This window comes from Nicotiana sylvestris, chromosome 12 (genome assembly GCF_000393655.2).
Source record: "Nicotiana sylvestris chromosome 12, ASM39365v2, whole genome shotgun sequence".
In the NCBI taxonomy this organism is placed as follows: domain Eukaryota; kingdom Viridiplantae; phylum Streptophyta; class Magnoliopsida; order Solanales; family Solanaceae; genus Nicotiana; species Nicotiana sylvestris.
The window spans coordinates 27,716,163-27,739,904 of NC_091068.1; the positions used below are offsets into that span (position 1 = coordinate 27,716,163).

The 23,742-nt window shown below is 33.6% G+C and overlaps 1 pseudogene; it reads left to right on the forward strand.

The window, feature by feature from the left end:
- LOC138882833 (copal-8-ol diphosphate hydratase, chloroplastic-like) overlaps nucleotides 1-23,208 on the forward strand; it is a 94,327-nt pseudogene extending 71,119 nt beyond the window's left edge.
- The last annotated feature ends 534 nt before the right edge of the window (nucleotides 23,209-23,742 follow it).

Consider the following 23,742-nt stretch of genomic DNA (forward strand, 5'->3'; position numbering starts at 1 on the left):
GTCTTCCCTTTTCTCCTCCAAAGGCCTAGGTCTCGCTATTATTACAGACCACTGGTGCTGCAATTTGCCCAATTAATTCAGTGCCTAGTTTTTGGACCTCACCTTAAGTTACAATCTGTGGAGCTTTAGCACCTGTACTCTGCCCCATATCTCCTCGATCATTACATTGAAATTGCCTAGACTCACCAGCTGCATCAACATCCCTATTTAAAACTGCTGCAATTGATGCAACAGTTGCATTATTAGCTGAATGCAACTTAGCACTTGATTTCACAGCTGGATTTACTGCTTCGAGTGTTTGCAACACCTGATGACCAACAATATTTGAAACATCACCTACAGAAAAATCATTCACTGCTCCATTCATCACATCCTGATTGATCACATAACCACTTTGTTTCCCTTCTTCAATTTGCACAACCTGTTGATCATCCACGATTTCTTTTGCTGCATCGCCTATTTGTTTACCATCCTTTTCTGATAAACCCTTACCAATTTATCCAGCTCTTTTAGCAATTAAATAATCTCTTGCATCACCTTGTAGTTTTTCCATAACTGGACCATTTGCCTCGACCAAAACATGACCATCGTGATCTGCTGCCCCCGTTACTTCCTCTGTCAACACCTCTGTTCCAGCTTGTTCCTTCTTAATTCGACACACCTTTTCATCATGTCCTTGATGCTTGCAATATGTGAAATATTTAGGAAGGTTGTCATACACCACCTCCTGATAGTGCACAATTATTTTACCCGAAATTCTGTCCACAATCTGTAGCTTTACCTTCTTAGGATGTTTGTCTAGCAAATCAAGAATTACCTTGACCCTAGCAGCACTAGGTCGTGCTCGTTCTTGCGTCGCCTTATCTACAACAATAGCCTTACCAACAGCTGAAGCGATAGACATTACGACCTCTTAGCGAAGAAATTAGGCGGCAAACCTGGAAAGGAAATCCACACGATTGCCATGGACGTTATCCTCCTTCGGATTAAATCCCAACGTCCATGGAAAAGTTCTAAAAAAGAATTCATCACCTTTAGATTTAATATATCCAGTTGTCTTTGACAAGAACTGAACATAATCATTATAAAGGTTGAATCTAACCAACAGATGACGATATTCAAGTTGTCCAATGTTGCAGCGACCATGTACGTCGAATTGCGTAGAAAAGTTTGTTCTAATCTCCTGTAATTCAGGCTTTCAATAAGAGAACTTCACAACGACAGCTTGATGGAGTCCTTCTTCCCTTGTAAATTCATTAACTTGATCCATAGTGAATTCAATCACTGGTTATCCATGAACGACACTAACAGGAAACAATTCTAGCTTTGACGCAATTGTGGAAGATTGTTTGGACTGAAGTTGCGCAGCATAAGTTTGTTTTGGATTAGGATTTGAATTCATCTCTCCCACAGCCAAAGGCTGGGGAGAAGACGATGCATCCATGGTTCTTCAGCACTCCATCAAAATGGCAAAAGACGAAGAAAACAGAAGAAGCGATGTAAATCTGGAAAACTGGATGCTACAGTAACGCTAGATTTAAAATCAAGATTTGTTACGAATGGAAATGATTTTAAGGATGAAACCAACTGGGGAGTGTTCGCAAAGAGAAGGGGGTTCTTTTGAGACCAATCTTGTGATGTTACCTTGCCGGACACCGGAGTTGTGAGGAGTGAATAGTGTCTGTGGTACTATTAAGCTTGATATGGAATTACTTTGTGCCTTTAATGTTTTAAGTTGGGGAATCTTCCTGAGTGTTGACTTTTGTTTAGGGAGAAAAAAAGTAAAATTAATAGGATCCACACAACAAGAAGATAAATCAACAAGATATTCTTTTGGTAGGGATACAGGATATTACTCAACTGAATACATACTTATTAGTCCAAAGCTCACATGTTAAATTGACTTCTTTGAGAATCAAGATCACAAAAATTCCACTACAAGTATCAAAAGAATAAGAACAATGAAATCAAAAAAAAAAAACAGAAAGTGAGAAAACACTAGTATCAAATTCCTATTTAACAATATTCATATTTCAGGAAGTGATCAAATAGTAGTGTCAAATTCCTTTTTGCCAATATTCTTGTTAACGTCTTCAAAAAAATCTCAAACAAGAGAACCAACTTGAGTTAATAATCATTATCTCTAAAACTCAATAAGAAAACTTCTATAAATTGCAAATTATATACTATTATGCAGTATACACTTCCTGTACCAATGGTTGGTTATACACCCAAGTTTTCATTACAATGGAGAAAGACCATTAAAAAGAACGGGAAAGAACATCATGGAGGAGGTTACGGCAATGCGAGAAAAACTGGAGTCATCCATACATCACTGTCAATACAAGAAGGATGAGAGTCCAAACTTACAACATGGACATCGAGACTGTGCAGCCCTCGTTGGTGTTTATGTCCAGATACAGAGGTCATCACGAGTACAGTGAAACAAATAGGCAATTACATGTACATGACGGGTAACCAAAAGTTCTGGAACAGAATTGTTTTTTGGAATAGCAAAACTTTAAGATGGGAATTTGGCAAGGTACTATAGTTTGAAGACAACTGATAAAAGTAGTGAATGCTATTAGCAAGGAAATCCAAATACATCCAACTACTTCAACATAATATGAATTCGATTCATACAATGGTTTGTCAACTTAAAGGGAATCCAATCGGCTACAGGAGCAAACAACAGGCCAGGACACTGAATTTTGTGTGCGACGCCAACTGTTTGTACTCTATTTTTGGACAACAAAGGCTCTATCACCAAGCTAATTGAGTACATTCAGGAAGATGGAATCTCAACAAAAATAACAAAAGCATGGAACCAACTCAGATACATGACAATTACTACATAAATACATTCGACGTATACTACTTGGTTAGATCAAATTGTACGACTAAGTTTGAGTATCACTAACTCAAATTTGGTTATAGGAAATATGTATTACTCTTACCCAATGGGATCAAAAGCACTTTGCCTAGTGGAATTTTAAAAAATAAATAAAAATTAGAGACTTTTTAATGAGATGGGTTTTATCTAAATTAATTTTGTAGAGGCTTGTTCAATTCTTTCTTTCTTGGAATTAGAAAATTAAAGAAAATAGAGATTGGTATAATATAACTATTTCTAAAAGCTTGAGAACTTACAATTCTAAAATCAATAGAAGAGCAGCAACCAAGGATGAAGCAAACATAGAAATAGAAGCAGCAATTGTGGGATTGGAGCAGCGATGGCGTTTAAACTGATTTGCTACTTATTATTGTAGGGTTTTCCAAGTACTATTTTTGCTATGTATTCCTATAGGGTTTTCCAAGTACTATTTGATATTGGACTTATGAGAATTGGCGGAATATGAAGTGTAATTTTGGTGGGAAATTTTTTGGGAATTTTTTTATAAGGAATTTTTAGGGTACGCTTGTAAAGGATGGTATTTAGTATGATAATATAGCAACTGTCCAAAAACGTTGCAATATAATTTAAAAGCGTGGCCAAAAGTTTTATATTTAGGCAACACTTAGAAAATGTTGTCTTTACAATTAAACGGAACGCTTTATAAGTGTTACCTTAAAACCCATGGCCAAAGACTCTACTCAAAGGTCACGCCTAAAAAGTGTTCCTACATATACTCTTGGCAACACTTTTTGAGCGTTGCCTAAATTAGTGTGATTGTAAGCCTAAAATGTTGTATTGAATTAAGTTTAAAAATAAACAATTAGTCCCCCTTGTACTTTCAGATATACCCTCCGTTTGAGTTTGGGTGCAAAAATATCCTCACCCCCACACAATAGGATCAATAATACCCCTCACTTACAGAAAAGTGAAAAAACATGATTCAAAAAACTTTTAAAATAAGAAACGGTTGACTTTTAAAAATCGATTAGAAATCCATCTTTCTTCACAGAAAATTAACCCCATTATGCTTTATCTACACTCAAGTTTCACCCACGACCACCGGTTGTATCCCCAAAAAACCCAGCCATTAACTAATGTGTATACTATTGCGGAGTGCGCTGATGACATATTAGGTTGTCAAGTAAATGAATTTGTATACGAGTCATTTCTTATTACAAAACGAACTAGCTACTCTGAACGAATTTTGGTTTTGGCTGTCTAGTTTTAATGTCCTTTAAGTATTATTCTTCAGCAAGCTAAGTGGCAACATAACCATCAAGATAAATTGCAACCTTTCAAAAAATTTATTGTACCACGTACAAGTTGCTTAAAATTCAACATGAACTTATATGTAGGATATTGAGCGGAGAAAACTGTTGGGATATATACTATTAACCATGAGTTTGATTTAGATATAGTATTTATTACGAAATAATTGTTTATTTAGTTTTAATAAAGTTTTAAATAGATCATATATTAGTTCGTGTCCTTTGCTTATATAGTAGATGATTTAGTGTATAGAGTTTAGCTTATATACGGAAGATTAAATCATCGGTTCTTATAAGTATAAAGTTTGAGTTCACAATCTAATGATGGAATTGGACAAACCATCAGGAATGATTGTAGCACAAGATTAAATATAATTTATCTTGATTATGGGAATGGTTTAATTCCAACTTCTTGTGCTAATACATTTTGTATGTATTGAACGGACCAGGTAGAGATAAGTATTTTATACTGATTTAATAAAATAAACTCTCTAGCCATTAAATGTACTTATACTCTTAATCTTGATATAATTATTATTAGTTGTGTATATTATTATTATTTTGATTTATTAAAAGGCGAGATTCTTTCGTGGGTCAATATGCCTGGTAAATTGGATAATAATAATGTACATTGGTGAAGTAATAGCTAGTTGATGGAATCCATGTCTCGGTTTAGAGATTGATGATACACCTTTATGAAAGCTTATAAGTTTTCATGTGTAAACCCGGCCGGTGGATTTTGTATCCGACACATGAAATAAGTTAAGCGAAAGTCTAAAGGAAATAATCAATAAATTAAATCGTCAGTAATTTAATTTACTTGATTAGTATCTGACTCTTAATATGTGGAGTTAAATAAGATTTAATGGATGAATTTCAAAATTGGATAAGGAGTGCAATTATGGATTTTTAGTGGAATAATTCGTAATTAATTATGGTAGATATTAATTTCAAAAATTAGAAATTAATTCCATAATTGAAGCCTTGTTAATTAAATTCTGTGGTCCCTTAAATAATAGGAAATAAAGGAATCATTTTTCTGGTGGAAAAGAAAACCCAACAGGTTTTGGAAAAGGGTCTTAACCCTTAAAACTTGTGTTATAAATACATAAGTTTTTCCACCAAGAAGGGGTAGTACATGGTGGCTGAAATTTTCAGCCAAGTTTTCCTAGAAATTTCGCCCACACGAAATTTCTATTTCCGGTATTATTTGGGTAACACAGTAGAAGACCGTGGAACGTTCGAGGATCACGATTGTGCGGGTAATGGAGATTCCATTGAGAAGTTATGGAACTGAAGGTTCACGTGATAGAAGAGATATGTTCACGCTTCAAGAGGTAACCCGTGAAACCCCGTATATACTAGTTGTCTAGATTACATGTGATTTTGATACTGGGATTGCTTCCGCTGCTTATTATAATTCATCAATTGGTGTCAGAGAACACTCACATCTAATTAGATAACTAAGTTTTTCGTGAAACAAGAATATGGTATTTATGTGCGTTTTTTGAATTACATATATATGTGGTTTTCTGAAAAACTGCACTGCTGTTTTATGAATTAACTGTGCAAAATTTTTGGATTATTCTTGTAATCATGAGAGATCTGTTTTCTTATTGATATTTGATTAAGATTATCTAAAAATTTTGGGGTAAACCCTAGAAAAACGCAAAACTTGTTTTTGACCGAATAGCCGGTATTTTCGGAGGCCAGCGAACTTGACGGACTCCGATTAAGCTGAAATTTGGTGGGTCCATCGGAAACGACGTGGTGAGAAAAACGCACTGCTTTAGCAATGAATCATGGTATTTTCGGCGTTTTGAGGTCGTTTGGACTGTGTTTTAGACGTTTTTCTATTTTCTGAAAATTATTTCTTAATAATTTTAATTCCTTTTTAATTCAATGGTGGTGGGGTGACTCCCCATGGTCCCCATGATTAAATACTAGTCATATAATAGGTTTACACATTGGCTATTGGCAAATAGACGTGTTGTTGTATTAAATTCAATAATAGAGGTATAGGATTTTATTGACTAGGTCTTGCAAGGTATAATTGATATTGTGTGATGATATAATTATTTTGTAAGAAAGTAAAATTCTCTATTTCATATCCTGGATGACTAATGATTGGAGTGTTTGGCATATTTGTGCATAAAAAATTTCTCAAATTTAAGTTTATGTTTTCATGCCCTACGTGATTATTAGTTTTGGATTTTCTATGAAGAATTTTTTGTTCTCTGATTGGAGGTTCTAATTAAGTGAAATATGACGGTATTTTGTATGAGTATTATATTATTGGTATGGCTTTTAAGTTGTGGTCCATATTCTGCCATAAAATAATTTTATGAGCTACATATATATTCACTTATAAATTGAGAATTTTATGAGTAATAAATAGTTACCACTAAAGTGGTTTGTTTATATGAATAAATGAAAAATTCTTAATAAATTTATACATGTGAAATTGTGTCTATTCATGGATTGAGCATTATGATTAATAAGTAGGATCCACAAAACGGCCTATTTATTTGAGTCATTAAAATCTGCTTAATGTACCATGTGAAAATTATCCTTGATAAACCTACATTAGTGGTGGAGGTTCTTAACTAGAAAAAGAGTTTTATCTTTGGGTACTAGTGATACCAACTCCACCATGAGAAGAGATATTAAGTTTTTCGCCGAACGGGAGAAAATATAATATTTCAGGTTCTTGTGTATTTAATAAAAGAATAATTTATTGCAAAAGAATATATTATATATCCTAGAAATAGGAAGAACATAATATATGCCTTGAGCTCATAGTGTAATTATAAGGAGAATGGAAATCAATATCATATTTATTTTAATTCATGAAACTACTTAAAATGGTTATTCTCTGAGTTTGGTTACAGGCTGGTGGTCATGAATTTGACGGACTCCAATTGACCTGAAACTTGGTGGGTTCATAAAAAATGATCTAGTGAGAAATACTCACTGCAATGCAGTGAATCATGTTGTTTTTTGGCATTTTGAGGTCGTTTAGATGGACTTTCAAGCAGTTTATTAAATTTAATTTGTTATAAATATGAAAAATTATTCTTTATATATCGGCTATATTTGTGTTAAATCTGAATCATGTGATTTAACTTGATATGATATATATGAAGAATGCAAATCACATGGATTTAATCCTAACTATTCAAAAATAATTTATTCGAATTTGGTCTAGTTTTGGCGATCATGAATTCCACGATCTCCGAATGACCTGAAATTCGATATGATCATCGGAAACGATCATTAAAGAAGAACTCACTGCTATGCAGTGAATCACATCGTATTTTGACGATTTGGGATCGTTTAGATGAGTTTTTTGGAGGTTTGACGGATTAAAATGCGATTTACATACGAAAAGTCATTCTATCTATCATTTTATTTATGTCTAATCTGGAACATGATAACACATGTTGATTTGACATGAATTGGTATATGATAAAAATGTAGGTCATATTTTAAATTCTTAAAAAATGCTTAAAATGATAATTTTCCAAATTTGGTTGCAATATTTGGAGATTGTGATTTTAACGATCTCCGATTGATATGAAGCTTGGTAGATTTATCAGAAACAGTCCAGTGAACAATAATCACTGCTATGCAATGTAAAATAATAATTTTAGTATTTTAAGACTGTTTAAATAGGGTATTGAGTATTTCTTTTAAATTATGGAACTTAATCCTCAGAGAAATGTTCGTGGTTGTGATAAAGTGGTGATAGGAATTAACCCCTATGATCTTCATTTTTTTATTTATAGTGAGATAGTAAATTTACGTGTTGACATTAGGTCTTCCTCCATATCGGATAAATTTATTATGAACTCACTGGATATAGTTACTAGTTATTGATAACCTGTATTATCTCTCTATCTGAGTTTAAGGGTTGAATCAATTTTATAACTAAAATACAATCATGATTAAATGGTGATAGAATTATATTTCTATGGTCTTTCACTATTAATTTCAAGTGAGTAATAAATTTACGCGTTGACTTTAGGTCTTCCTCCATATCGGATAAATTTATTGTAAGCTCATTAGGTGAAATACTAGTAATTGATATCGTGTACTTACTCTCCATCTGAGTATACATGTTGAATCAATGGAACTAGAGCTATTAAAAATGATGTTCACTTGACTTAAATTAACAGTATATTCTCCATCTGAGTTGGGTCTGTTTTAATTATTGGAGTGAATAATCTGGCATTGCATATGTATGTTGCATGAGTAGTTCTTTCCCATCGAAATTGCTATTCAAGATGCATGACATATATGTGTAGTGTGTTTTAAAATTTTTGTATTAAAAAGTTATATACAATTGACTGAAAATAATAGTATGCTCTCCATCTGAGTTGGTTCTATTTATTTTTGGATTGTATAATTCTTGCATTATATAATATACTTTGCATGAATAATTCTTTTCCCATCGAAATTTATTATTCCAGATGCATGTATGTATATAAATATTGAATGCAGTCTGAATTTTACTATTCAGTGTTTTGACTTATTATGATCTATTTAATATTTTTATCTCAACTCCACAATGATTTTATGCAATTTGTCGTATTACTTGTTAAAATTTTCTTTTAGTGATAAGGCATTAATTTTAAGGATGCAATATATGTACTTTTGTTAGAAGGAATTTAATTCCGGTTTCTGGGCAAAATAAGAGATGTATATTTGTTTTATTTTTCGAATAACTCTTGAGTTATTGAGCTTAATAAACATTTTATCTCTTGTGGTACATGAATGCATGACTTTGTTATTGTATATTGATGTCTCTCCTGAACAGAACAATATTAGTCTACCTCATAAGAGAATATATTCTTCAAAATTGAGTAAAACTTATCTGTGCACTTTTGTCTAAGTCATATTAATCTGGATAGGATTTCAAGTTGGTCAAGGATGGACCATAAGGTTTATTGAAAGTAGAGGCACTACCAACTTGTGGATCCTGTTTGGAAAGGAAATTTGACTAAAAGATGTTTCCCTTTAAAAGGAAATAAAACTAGTGATAAGCTAGAATGAATCCTTTCTGATTTGTATGGTTAAATGAACATACTCGTAAGAGATAGATTTTGAGTATTTTATGACGTTCATAAATGATTACTCAAAATATTAATATATTTATTTGATGCACTGTAAGTCTTAATGAATTAAGTAATTCAAAGTTTTTAAGACTTGAAACAGAGAAGCACCAAAGAAATATATTAAGTTACTACAATTTGATTGTAGTGGCGAGCACCTCTCTAAAGAGTTTTTTAGTTACATATCAGAATAAGGGATTACATCTCAATTGACTACACCGTAAACTCCATAATAGAGTGGTGTAGTAGAAAGAACAAATAAGTCTCTTTTGGATATGGATAAACTAATGACGTGTTATTCATATTTGCGTTATTTGTTTTTGGAATATTTCCTGGAAACTGCAAATTACATTATGAATTTAGTTCCTTCTAAGTTAGTACTGGGACATCTATAGAACTGTGGACTGAATGTAAGCTTGGTCTGTGGCATGTTCAGATATAGGATTGTCCCGCATATGTGCTAAAAAGGGAAAACAGATATGTAAGTTGGAACTAAGGATGAATAGGTGCATGTTTATCGAATATCCAAGAAAACGAATGAAGCTTTATTTTATTGCCCTAAAGAAAATAAGGCAATTGTTAAAACAAATGCATTTTTCTAGATAAGGAATGTTTAATAAAACATGTTCCGAGAAGTAAACAATTTTAAAGGAATTGGGCAAAGAAATAACTAGATGTTCAAGAACATCAAAACTCATACATCAGAATTGACGTTCCATTGCATTTAAGTTGTGGGAGAATGTTAATAGACATGATATGCCTTTATCGAGTGGGAGTGATGTCTGAACATTGAACACTATAGTAAGAAGTCACTAATATTTCAATGTCGTGAGGTAACGAAGGTAATATTAGTAGTACTTCGTCGTAGTGGGAGAAAGCTAAAGAAAATCATAGTTCGGTGTTCATTCTTAGGATAGTTTCGGTAACATGATCCCTGAAGAGTTTAATACCAAACTAGATAATTACGACAAAGTACTTCTGGACAAATATTGCATCAGATATAACTTGGCAAGATTCTTTAACAAAACCTTATTTGGTGAAGACTTTTAATAATCATGTAAAAGAATGCCTGAGAAAGTTGTAGATGCATGGTTATGAGTCTAAGTGGGAGATTGTTGGGGCATATACTATTAACCAACAAAAACTAGCGTGTATGAGTGATACCAAGAGCAAAATTTTTCCAGCTAGAACAATTAGTGCAGTGCATATGTCAAACTGAGTTTGCACCTACTTTGTGCAGTGGCGGTCGAATTAAGGAGTACTTTATTTAGACTTTTTGACAAGAGTACTCAAGATTTGTACATATCCTTTGATTCGATACATATTTGCTCTTGTCAATGAGATGGCTTAATTTGAGTTTAGCATTTTCGCCTGTCCATGTCAAAATTCTACAAGTTCTTGATATATTTGCTTTGAGAAAAAAAAAAAAAAACCTTTTTTATACAACAGGTGGTGCTGGTGGATGGAACTTGTGTGCGCATATAAAGAAAAATGGGTTAGATTTTTGTGTGAAGAAAAATAGAATTCTAGAGGTTTTTTCTTGTATTGATTTGAATTAAGGGGCAAAAAAAAGAAAAAGAAAGATAGAAAAGAAAAAGGAGACGCGAGCAGAATAAAAGGCATGGAGAGAGAATTGGGAGGGGAAGAAGAAAGAAAAGTCAACCTTTAAATTTTCTTCCCAAAGGGCCAAATATACCCCTCTACTTTCAAATGTTATTTACTTGTACCCTTCGTTATATTATTTGGCTATCCATACTCCTACCGTCATACTTTAAAACAAAAATACCCCTATTTTGGATGGAGTACCACATGGCAGCACCAGATTAAAATGACCCATTTCTTTTTTTTTTACCTAACCCATTTTACAAAAAACCCACAACTCGAAACATATTTTTCAGTTTTTTAAAAGAATTTTCTTTTTGTAAAACTTAAAAAAAAATCGCAAAATATTTTTATTTTTTTAAACTGAGTAAATACTGAAAAGATTTTGCAAAACAAATTGTAAAAACTAAAAAAATCAGTTTTTTAAGAAAATATTTTTTTTTGTAAAAACTGTAAAAACATATTTGTAAAAACTTTAAAAAATTGTAAAATTTTTGAAAAATATTTTTTTTCAGTTTTTTAAAGATTTTCTTTTTGTAAAAATTGAAAAAAAAATTTGTATAAACTGAATTTTCTTGGTAAAAACAGAAAAAAAATATTTTCGTTTTTTAAAGACTAAAAAAATTATTTTCAACAAAATATTTTCGTTTTTGAAGAATATTTTTTTTTTCATTTTTTCAGTTTTTTAAAAGAATTTTGTTTTTTAAAAACTAGAAAAACTAATTTGTAAAAACAGAAAAAAAAATGTTTTTTAACAAAATATTTTCGTTTTTTAAAAATTGAAATTTTTAAAAAAACTGGAAAAAAATAAAAATAGGGAGCGGGTTGTGGGTTTTTTTAAAAATGGATCGGGTAAAAAAAAGAAATGGGTCGTTTTAATCTGGTGTTGTCACGTGTCACTCCATCCAAAATAGAGGTATTTTTGTTTTAAAGTATGACAATAGGGGTATAGATAACCCAATAGTATAACGAGGGGTACAGGTAAACAATATTTGAAAGTAGAGGGGTATATTTAGCCCTTTGCCGAATTTTCTTTTACTTTTCCGTTAGCCAGGGGTATTATTGATCCTAGGGTGTAACGGTGAGGGTAATTTTGCACCCAAACTCAAACGGACGGTATATATGCTCCATTTTCAATAGTTGGAGGGTATTTTTGATCCGTTTCCGTTTCAAAAAATTGTACTGTTTTCGTTTCAATTTATGAATACAACATTTCCTCTAAAAAGAATGGTAACTTTCTAAATTTAGAAACAATTTAACTTAAACTTTTCCGTTTATCCTTAATGACTAGTAGTGGTAAAATAGATTTTAAAAAAATAGTTATCAATCCATATTATCCACTAAACAATGGATTGGATAATAAACTTTTTAAAAATGGGTCAAATATAGATAAGATCCATATTATAGATCCTTTTACAAAATGGATAACCGAGGGATAACCAATGGGCTTAACTTTTATATTTGCAAAAACTCAAGTTTGGGAGACTACGAATTCACCCAAAAGTGATCATATTCAAAAAGCTATAGATAATATGAATATCCACATTATCTGACGATTAACTCATTTTCTATCTGTAGTAAATGTGATTCGGGTCGGGAAAATGATCTGTTTTTACATTACTCGTTTTGCCATATCCAACCCGACCCGACATGCCCATTTGCTACCCTTATAATGACAAGTTTTATGGTCGCATAAATATTATGGAATATTGAAGATTACAAGTTTTAAAACTCTAATATTTCTTAAACTTTCTTGCTCAATCAAACTTTTCTACATAAATTAAAACACAGAGAGTAATAAGGTCGTGAGAGTTGCAAGTCTAACTATAGAAAACAAACAAATAATATCTTGCAAATGCGATATGTTTAGTGCCACATAGTTACCCAGTTGACATGCAAGCAAGACTTTGGGCGATTGATCGATTACAGCGCCTTGGAATCTCTTATTATTTTGCGGAAGAGTTGAAGGAACTCTTAAATCACGTTTTCAGGTAAACAACAAGCAACATAAATCTTCTTCATTTGCTTCACATAATTAATAGGCGTAATACATAAGGAGACACTTAAAGTTAGCACAGTCTTTCACTTAGACACTTAAACTAGACCTCTTTCCAATTAGACACGTTTCTTAGGCAATTCTCATATAAATTAGACACGTTTTTTGCTGGCTTATTAATTAACCAAGCGCGTGTTCTGCAATCTCCGTCTACGTGGCAAAAGTAACCATTATAAATCGTGCCACATCATTTTTTTGTCCACCTCACTGTCCACCTCATCTATATAGTGTTATTTCCACTAAATACAAATAACTAGCCCTAAACAAACGATCTAAACATATTACCAGTGTTCCTTTTACCATCGATGAAAACGAAGAAAGGTCCTACCACTGTTAAGCTTCTTCTTCTTTTGGTCAATGGTGTTGGAATCTAGTATTTCCACTGATTTCTCACCGTATTTACAACGCTTCAAGGTCCAATCTCTCCTTATTTTCTATTGCTACAGCTAGGGCTTTTTATTTGTAAGTTATTGATAAAGCTAGGGTTTTTTTTGGGGTTTTCCTTTGTGTTGGTCCCTTGTCGTCTTATGTAAGGGAATATTATGGAGGATGACTATATTTTAACTCGCTTTCACCACGGGGGTACATTTATCGAGCAATTTGTCCCAATATACAAAGGGGAATTAGATGTTTTTGCTGTTGCTATCGATAAAGACCATTTTAGTGTTGTCGAGTTGTCTATTTATACTAAAGACCTTGGGTATGCAGTTGTCGAAGGGTTTTATTGTCAAAAGGAAAAAGATGATGATTTTATCAAAGTCTTTTCTGATATTCAGTTATATGAATTTGTGAAAGATTTAAAACATGGTGATATTTTGGATGTTTATTTGCGTCATGGGGTGAGTCAGCGTGAAGTAGTTGAAGAAAATGTTGGTCTTTTATGTGGGGCAAAAGTAGGTAGGGGTGGTAATGACCAATTTAAAGCTAGGGCAACACCTGGGAGTAATACAAATACTGAAGAACCTATTGAGCCGCCTACTGAACCAACTCACAATGCTGCTGAACCACATATTGAGCCTCCTATTGAACCAACTTTGAATGATGCTGAACCAACTCACAATTCTTCTGAACCAACTCTAAATGTTGTTGATGGAGATGAACCACCAGACCATAATGTTAATGAAGATGGAGTGCAATCAGATGTTGAGAGTAGTGAATCAGAAGAAGATGTTCTTCCTGAAGAAGATGATTCAAATGTTGATGATGAATTAAGATCTCTAAGGGCTAAAAGGAGGAGTAAGAGGCAGGGTAAGCAGAGGAAAAAACCAATTGCAACAGATGAGATACCACTAGGAGAAGCAGGTATTGACACAGGATTTGAGGATATTGAAAGAAACAAGACTTCAAGATATGCAGGTAAATTAGGTGGTGATGAGCAGTTTATTGATAGTTCAGAGGCTGATAGTGAAGATAGCACAGAAGAGTTAGATCCTGAAGCTATTCTTGGTATTGATATACCAGCAAGAAGGAGGAGTACAAAAGTCAGGTATGATCCTGATTGTGAAGTTGCTATATTTGAACTTGGGATGATTTTTGAGAATGCTAGAGTTTCGGAAAGCATTAGCAAATTATGCAATTGAGTACAAGGTGCAGATTAAATTGAGACCAAATGAACCACATAGGGTGGGGGCTAAGTGTAAATTAAAGAGATGCAAATGGGTGTGTTATGCTTGTATTGATAGAGATTCATGTGATTTTAAAGTAAAGAACTACTACCTAGTACACAAATGTGATACTTCAAACAAGAATAAGTTGTTCACTTCAAAGTTTGTTGCAAAGAAATTCAAAGATGAAATAACTAAGCAGCCCCACATAAGGATATGGGAAATACAGGAGTTGTGTAGGGACAAGCTAGGATTGTATGTTGGCAAGAAAATTTGTTATAGGGCTAAACTGCGTGTTCTTAGAGAGTTCATGGGTGATTGGAATATGGAGTTTGCAAGATTATGTGATTATGCTGGTATGATAAAATAGACCAATCCAGGTAGCTCATGTTGGGTAAGGATGGACAATGAAACTGAGCCAGGAAAAAATCTCTTTGTTTACTTTTATGTGTGCTTTGATGCATTGAAGAAAGGTTGGTTAGAACGATATAAGAGAATCATAGGTTTTGATGGTTGTTTCTTAAAGGGTGCTTGTAAAGGTGAGCTTCTAGTTGTTGTTGGCAAGAATGGAAATCAACAAATGTTTCTTATAGCATGGGCAGTTCTGGACCAGGAGACAAAACATAGCTGGAGTTTTTTTATCAACTACTTGAAAGATGATTTGCAATTGGGAACTGGAGAAGTATTGACTGTGATGGCAGATATGCAAAAGGTAAGTATTATGTTCTGTTGTCTCCTAAGTAGTCTATTAAGTAATTTCGGTATTTGATGTTCATTAATGTGATATGTTCAATTGTTAAGTACTTAAGTATTCTGTTATTTTGTTAAGTAATTAAGTATTTTGTTATTTTGTTAAGTAACTAGCTGTTGTAGTAATTAGCTGTTCATTAGTATTCTGCTGCTGCTAAGTATTCTGTTATGTGTAGTAATACGCTACTGTAATTTGAATTAATTATTGTGTAGGGATTTGCTGCAGCTTTGAATGAAGTTTTACCTAATGCTGAATTTAGGATGTGTGCCAGGAATATATGGTCTAATTGGCATAAGAAATGGAAAGGAGAGGTAAGGAGAAAACAGTTTTGGAGGTGCTCTAAATCTAGTTATGAAGTTTAGTTTAAAGAGGAGCTTGAGAAAATGGACAAACTTGGTAAGGATATGTGTAGGGATTTGTTATATTATCCAAAAAAGTCATAGGTTAGAGCTTATTTTGAAGTGCATTCCAAGTGTGATGTTGTTGAAAATAATATGTGTGAGACCTTTAATTCATGGATTTTAGATTCTAGGCATAAATCAATTATAACTATGTTGGAGGAGATTAGAAGGAAAATAATGACTAGGCAAGTGCATATGTTGAAATTTGTTGATACTTGGATATCTGATATATCACCTATGACAAGGCTATTGTTAGAGGATAACAAAGAGCTTGATAGAAAATGTACTGTCTTTTGGAATGCTGATGTTGGATTTGAGATTAGAGAAGGGCTGCATAAGCATGTAGTTAATCTGACTAATAAGATTTGCACTTGTAGAGCTTGGAAGTTGAGGGGTATTCCATGTCAACATGTTGTTCTTGCATACTATCACATAAATGAAGAACCTGAACAGGCAGTGGAGCATTGGTATAAGAGGGATACCTTCTTAAAAGCATACAAGTATTTCATCCAGCCTATGACAAATATGAAGATGTGGTCTGAAACCAAAAATCCTTAGATAGAGCCTCCCAAACCTAAACCCATGCCTGGTAGACCTCATAGGAACAGAAGAAAAGGCAAAGATGAACCAAAAAAGAAATATGGAAAGTTGTCCAAGTGTGGAGTGAAAATGACATGTTCCAAGTGCCATCAACAAAGACATAACAAAAGATATTGCAAGGTAAATGTTTCTTGTCAAATATTTCCTGTTGCCATCACATGTTTCCTATTTTTCATATGAATCTAGTAATCTGTTTCCATCACTGTTATGTAATCTGTTGCTCAATGTTATGTAGGCTGAAAATTGGATGCTTTCACAGCAAGGTAGCCAAAGCTCACAAGGTTCTATCCAACCTAATGCAGTTGGAAGCTCAAGCCAACCTACAAACTCTGTGTGTTTTGATACAACAAGGGTTAGAAGGGATAATGAAGCTAGAAGCTCAAGCCAACCAACACCAAGTTCAGCAGATTCGAGCAGGCCTGCTAGAAGAGGATTAGGTAGTCAACTTCCTCCAAAGGGTAAAACAACTACCAGCCAAAAGAGAGGAAGGGGTACAAGTAAAGAAGATGCTGAAAAAGGAGCACAAAAAAGGTCCAAAAATGTTAGATTTGGCATCTACACAGCTGCAAGTGGAACTCAAACACTAAATGAATATATTCATACATATTTCATCTATAATATGACTTAGAAATAACTTACTGATTGTGGTTCATTATTTGGCAAACTGCAGCCTGGAACATCAAGCCAACGAGTTATGGCAAGTGGTTCAACTTATAAGACTGCAACTCCAACAAGAATTGACCTTGGTTTTAAGGCTAGAGGCTTAAGGTGGAAGGGTCAAGATATTGTCACAACTTCCCAGTTGCAGCAGATGAAGGCAAACTTCAGCAAGAAGTAGTATCTTAGGAACTTATTTTCTCTATATGTTATGTAGCAGCAACCTATTATATTTTGGGATCTAGTTTTTGAAAGAACTAAACTTTAATGGTTGTATTCAGTTGTATAATCTTACTGTTCTGTTTTGGATATATGTTATGTAACAGCAACTTCTGCCTTATTTTGTTTGTTTTGGCAGAATAGTTATTCTATGTTCTGAATAATTAGTCTATATAGCAGCAACTTCAGTCTATATGTTCTGCATTTTGAAACTGCATCTTATGGTTCTATGCCTTGTATAAAAGTTGTATATTACAGCACTTTCAAAATTCAACAGCTGTATATTACAACAACAGATTTAAAATTCAAAAGTTTATAACAAAATTCAGTTGTATTTATACAACATCTGAATATTACAACAACAGTTTCAAAATAGAAGTTTAAAGCAACATCACCAACATTACATATTAATCAACAACACCTGAAACAAACAAACTACATCAGTCATATAGTTTCCATAAAACGACCAATAATACAACAACAATCGTCAAAAGGATCCGTCTTCTTTTTGCTCGAACTTTCTCCTCTTCAAAAGCTTTGACTCTCTTTAGTAAACTCCAAATTATATTCTTCGCTTGAGTAGGCATCTCATCGTCATACCAGCAGAAATAATCACATCCACCCTTTTTCTACAAATATCACAAAATACTTTTAATCAATTTTTATAAAAGAAAATAATTCATAAAACAGAATTTACAAATTATTACCTTTCCGATTTTGCAAGCAAAAAACCTAACCTGGGTTTAATTGGGTCCAAGAAGTATTCAACTTTGGAGAAACACCATACTTACAGATTCGAGCAGCAGCGCAAGGTGACATTGACGAGTTCGTCGATTCCGAGAAGTTCGACATTAATAAATACGACAACAACAGAAATGAGAGGAAGAAGAGAAGAGAATAAATTAATTGATACCAAGAAGGGAAGAGAATAAATTAATTGATACCAAGAAGAGAACAAAAACGAGATAAAGAAGAGAAGAGAAGAAAATAATAGAAGGAGAATTGCTGGAGAAATCTGAGAAGAAGAGAAGCAAACAAATAGTTTTTTTAAGAATTGGGAAAGGGATTAGGGTTTAAATAAAAATTGATAATCCATGTTACCATTATGTGTCTAATTAGGAAAGGAAAAATCACTTATTTGAATTCTTCACCGGCCTAAATAGGTTTGAAGTCACGTTATATGCCACCAGCAAAAAACGTGTCTAATTGGTATGAGAATTACCTAAGAAACGTGTCTAATTGCAAAGAGGTCTAGTTTAAGTGTTTAAGTGAAAGATCGTGCCAACTTTAGGTATCTCCGTATGTATTACGCCTAATTAATATCATGAAATATCCAACTTGAGCAATTTTTACATGTGACAAGTCTAATTTATTGAACTACAGATATTGGAACAAGGACATTGGAATTTTTGGTGGAAGGAATTCAAACGTTTGTGATGTTGATGATGCATGCATGGCTAGGTTTTTAAGGCTACATGGATTTGATGTTAGTCCAGGCAAGTTTTTTTGGTAATTAAAAGATTTTAATTACCAAGTATAAGTATACAATCTAACAAATCGAGACTAGTTTTCTATCATAGCTCTTGCTGGACATGAAGCCCCAGCTGGGAGTTATCTAGCCTTGATACAATCCCTCTCCTACTTCTTTTATTATCTAAACTATATGAGGATACCAATTCAGTGTATTCTTGATTCTATCTAACCTAAGAAATATTTTGGCTCTAACGTGTATTTCTTGAATGATTAGTCGAAGGATAGAATTAGCAGATCTCTTCTTCTTCTAGAAAATAACATTGTTCCTCTCTTGCCAAATATGATAAACGGTTGCTGCTAATGACATTCTGCATACTGCTGCCCCACTTTTACCTTTGGCCACCTTTTCTATCCACTTCAGCTCTTCCTGCCAATCTCCCTTTGTTCTCTAAATGTCTTGCCAGTTTAGAAGCTACTGACGTATAGTTGCTGATACTTCACAGTCAAAGAATAAGTGTTGTAAGGTCTCATTTTCTCTTTGACAGAGTGAGCATGTTTTGTCTGCAATAATCCCCCATCTTGCTAGCTTTTCTTTTGTAGATAACCTATCTTGTATTGCCAGTTTTAGTATGAAGATCCACTTTAATTTGGTAGTCTTTGATTATTACATACTAGTTTCCTCCATGGTACCTTCTGAAACTCCCCTTGCATAGCTTTGTATATGTGTTCTTACAAAAAATCTCTCTATCATATTTACCTCCTCTTCTGTATATCCAACAACCTCAAAGTAGTTTCTTGCTTTGAATATGATCTTTTGGATGACCCACGATGCACTCTTTGGTTCTGTATTCCATATAGTGTTCCCCTTTATATAGTATGCATGAATCCACTGCATCCATAACTTTTCCTTCTTTCTACAAATATTCCATAAGAGTTTGCAAATAGCTTCTTTGTTCCACAGCCCCACATTGATGAAGTTTAGTCTTTCTGCTACCTTTCGAGCACACAATTAATCCCAAGCAATCAATGCCTTTTGATAGGTTCAGCAGTTCCTGACCATAAGAATCTTCTGCATATTATTTCTATGAACTGAATGATTTTCTTTGGCATAATGAAAATCTGAGCCCAAAATGTTTGAATTGCAGCTAGAACACTCTTGATTAGTATTGCTCTGCTTGCATATTACAAAATATTTGTTGTCCAACATTGGATCCTGCTTAAAATTCTATCAATTAGAGGTTCACATTGGATAGCTGATAATCTCTTAGTGCTTAATGGGATATCTAGGTATCTGAAAGGTAGTTCATCTTTAGTGTATCCTAGCATGTCCATAATATGCTGCTGAGTCATGTTGTTCATTCCTCCAAAGTAAATACAACTTTTGTTAGGATTTGCAATTAGTCCCGAGGATGCAGAAAATACTTAAAATTGTTGATGGAGTATCTTGACTGATTGTATGTCCCCTCTACAGGAAAGAAGTAGATCATCAGCAAATCCCAATTGCATCAAGTTGACTTTGGCATATTTTGGGTGGAATTTAAATTTCTTGTTTTCCTTCAATGGCTTTAGTAGTCTGCTAAGAAACTTCATGGCCATCACAAATAATACTGGTGATACGGGATTCCCCTCCCTGAGTCCTTTCCTTGCCTCAAATGGTTTAGCTGGCTCACCATTAATTGTTATAGAGTAGGCAACTGTACTAAGACATGCCATTATCCACTTCACAAATTTTTCAGAGAATCCCAGTAGCTTCATCACCTGATCAATGTATACCCATTCTACAAAACTATAGGCTTTCTGCATATCTATTTTGACCATGCATCTTGGGGATATGTTCTTCCTCCCATAGCCTTTTACCAATTCATGACTCATAATTATGTTATCAGTAATCATTTTACTTGGCACAAAGGCTGTTTGGAAGTTATCTATTAGGTCTGCCATAACTTCCTGTAATCTTGGTGTTAGGACTTTTGATATTATCTTGTACAGCTCTGTGCAGTAAGAAATAGGCCTGAATTCCTTAATGTTAGATGGATTCTTGACTTTAGGTATCAAAGTAATAGTGGTGCACATCATGGCGTTGCACATTTCAGCACTTTCAAAAAACACCATTACTGCTGCAGTAACCTCATTACCCAATATGTGACATGTCTTCTTGAAGAAATAAGAGTTATAATCATCACATCCCAGTACTTTATTATCATCAATATCTAGTATAATCAATGCAAGTTAATGGAAAGTTAGTACCTTTTTTTTGGTTTCTCATTCGATGTCCGGTGCCGTATTGAGGCCACATTGGAAGGTAAACCGCTCCCTAAAACAAAGATGACTCCTTGCCCAAAGCTCGGACCCAAAACTTCTGGTTAAAGATAAAGGAATATTGAGTAGTTAACTACCACTTCTTTACAACCATTGTTTGTAAAAACTTAGTCTTTTTGTAAAGCTCACAAAATTTTGCAACTGATCAGTTAATCCGAAATCTTATTTGTCACAGATGTGCTAAACAAGTTCAAAGATGGTGATCAATTCTTTTGCCTAAGAGGTGAACTGAACAAGTCACCAACAACTATGTTTAATCTTTATAGATGTTCCCAAGCTTTATTCCCAGGAGAAAAGATTCTTGAAGAGGCAAAGAATTTCACTTACAACTTCTTACAGCAATGTCTAGCAAACAACCAATGCTTAGACAAATGGGCCATAGCTAAGGACATCCCCGGGGAGGTAAATAGTGAACAAAGATTTTAATTTCTACATACTGCAATGTAAAATAAATTTTATAAGTTAACTACATATAATTGTCCGTAGAAAATGCGATTAGCAACTTGAAAAATACGGGAAATCAACTACCTGTTACAATTTGCTAAGAATGTTGGACAACATTTGTTCATAGATACGATATGCACTAAAATTTCCATGGTATGCAAGCTTACCTCGGGTGCAATCTAGGCTATACATAGAACAATATGGTGGAGCAGATGATATTTGGATTGGCAAGACATTATACAGGTAGCTCTTTAAATATGTTCTCAAAGTTTAATTTCTCTGGAATTAATATAGCATATTATATATTTATAGTCAATAAAACTGTTCCTATATTAGTTTTCATTTGGTTTTCCTGTACATAAGTGTAGTTAAAAGAAAATTAAAGTTAAAAGAGCATTTAATTTGCTAAAACTACAAAATTCTAATCCTACCAATCTTATTTCTTGGGTACTTCAAACAAATAAATAATGTTATGACAATTCCTTTATGGAGACTAAAAGGTTATGTTTATTGAAGTGTTTGATTATCTCATCTAAAAGTTTAATTCGTCAAAGAGAATAATTTTGGCTACTTAATTTTCCTTTAATCAATAGGCACCTCACGTGTAAACTTGATTTTTTTTCCAACGACCAAGCATGTAATGTTTTTTGATAACGGGTGACAGTAAGACTTGAATTTAGGATCTTTGCTTTCTTTAATACTATGTTTAATTATTTGACCATGTCATCTATGAATCAAGTGGTGAAAACTAAGAGTTCAAAGACCACAAAGTATACGGTTGTCTAACAGTAAATTTGTTTATCTTTTGCTAATGTAGAATGCCCGATGTCAGCAACAATGTTTATTTACAAGCTGCAAAATTAGATTACATCGATTTGAATGGCTGATTATGCAACAGTATGCACTTGAAACTTTCTTATATACTACTAAACTTTATAAACAATCAAAATATTTAGCTTTTTTATCTTCTTTATTAATTTGCGTTCATAACATGAATAGGTGGTTTGAAAAGTGCAACTTTCAACAATTTGGAATAAGCAAAAAGTACCTCTTAGTTTCTTATTTCTTAGCTGCTGCAAGTATATTTGAAGTCGACAAGTCAAGAGAACGACTTGCATGGGCTAAATCTCGTGTAATATGTAAGATGATTACATCTTACTTCAATGAAGAAGCCACAACTTGGACCACTAGGAATTTATTGCTAATGGAATTCAAGGGCTCTCATGATCCGAGCAGGAAAAATAGGTATGTATATCTCTCCATCTAGTCGTTCTTTTTATTCAATTTCCCAGATTAATTGGGAGTTGTATATATTTCATCATAGCAAAGGAATACAAGAGGGGATATACCATTGACCTCAAAAATCCAAAATACAACCAAAAGGATAATAGGCTATTCTTCACAAAAAAAAAGGGGGGCATGGTGAGCAATTCTTGTGCATCCCATACCCCATACAGAGAAATAAATTAGCTAACAAAAAAGTTGGCCTTATCAAGCTTAGTTCTAACGTCAGGCATTTGAATCTTATCCAACTTAAAAGGTCCTTTAGCTCCTTTAGGAAGTTGCTGAAAAGTAAAGAAGTATGACTCTATAGTAGATGTGGATGCTAGTTTAGCAAGGTAGTCCGTCACTTGATTTGCCTCTCGATAGCAATGCAATATGTTGATATTTACTTCCTCTTAACATCTGAGAGGTACTTTCAATGATGTTATTCATTTAATAATTGTTGGCCCTTTTCTCTTTCAGCATGTTGGCTACAATCAGAGAGTCAAGTTACAAGGAAATATCTGTGTATCCATTTTGAACATCCCAATTAACGGGGCTTCCTATTATGGACTTAATTCGAATTTTTCTTTTATCCAAGATCTCGAAACATGAATCGGCATAACTACTCAAATCGAGGGTTAAAGTCAACTTATGAAATTCTTAAGCTTACTAGTTATATTCAATGGTGTCGAACTTATTCAGAGCCTCTCGAGGTTCAAACCAAACATGCATACAAGTCCAAATACATGATATGAATATATAGAAAGTCCCAAATCAACTAATGGAGTATAAACGCATAAAATAAGGGGTTGGGTTGTTACACAAAATGTTTGTGTCTTAGTTAGCGGGAAGGTTATTGAAGCCTTAGATCCCTTTTTCTCCAAAATTGGGAGACTATCTTTGTGAAGTATAGAAAATTTGGAGAAAGCAAGCTGCCACAAGAAATATTTACTGACCATTTTGTTCACCCGGGCCAGTTCTTATGAGTAAATGAGTTTATTACTGTCGATGTCCTCCAACTTTAGAAATTCATCCATAACTTTAGCGCAAATGGTTTTACTTGCCAGCAATA